This window comes from Grammomys surdaster, unplaced genomic scaffold, assembly GCF_004785775.1.
Source record: "Grammomys surdaster isolate TR1022 unplaced genomic scaffold, NIH_TR_1.0 126124, whole genome shotgun sequence".
Taxonomy (NCBI): domain Eukaryota; kingdom Metazoa; phylum Chordata; class Mammalia; order Rodentia; family Muridae; genus Grammomys; species Grammomys surdaster.
The window spans coordinates 336,132-336,791 of NW_021620932.1; the positions used below are offsets into that span (position 1 = coordinate 336,132).

At 42.7% G+C, this 660-nt stretch overlaps 1 non-coding gene across 1 annotated transcript; it reads left to right on the top strand.

Moving 5' to 3' along the window:
- The first annotated feature begins 277 nt into the window (after positions 1-277).
- On the top strand, positions 278-408 carry LOC114611818. Its single transcript, XR_003709897.1, has one exon. It is a non-coding gene; the product is annotated as a small nucleolar RNA SNORA17 (small nucleolar RNA).
- The last annotated feature ends 252 nt before the right edge of the window (positions 409-660 follow it).

The window sequence follows — 660 nt, forward strand, 5'->3', positions numbered from 1 at the left end:
GGTCCTTTCAGGAAATACAAGCCAGTAGCCACAGTACCTCAGGGAGCACGTGCAAATCCAAACTGGTTTAAGCTTTTATTTTGCAGACAAATGTCAGAACACATCAAGTGCAATTTTATTGGAATAGTGATATTTTGAAATGTATGACTTTTATATACAATTTCAACCAAACTGAACATACTGATTATTTGACTAACCTTGTAGCTTCCAATGGAACTTTTAAAAAATCTTTAATTATTTAAAACATGAACCTAAGGAAAAAAAAACCCATTAACCTCCTACCCATAGAGGATGGTAGGTGTGGCTGCTGTGTCACATATGTATCAGGAAGTGACAGAGAGGAGTGAGACTATGTCTACCCTCAATATTCTGACCTATGAACATCTGAATGACCAGTAGCTTAAAATTCCCTGAAGAAAAAAAAAAGCAGGTCTGAGAAGACCAGCAGTCTGGCACCAGGGTCCCAGAAAGGTGAGTTAGTTTGGGACTACCACCAATCTGGTGTCAGGCAAGCTTGGACAGGCTTCCAGGACAAGGGGCAGGCCAGATTCTAGGAGAACCCCACCTTGGAGCGGTTCCTGGGGAAAGGAAAGCTTAACACAGACAACCCTTGCAAGGGGCCACTGGCTGGTGAGGGAAGGTGAGAAATGGTTCTGAGAT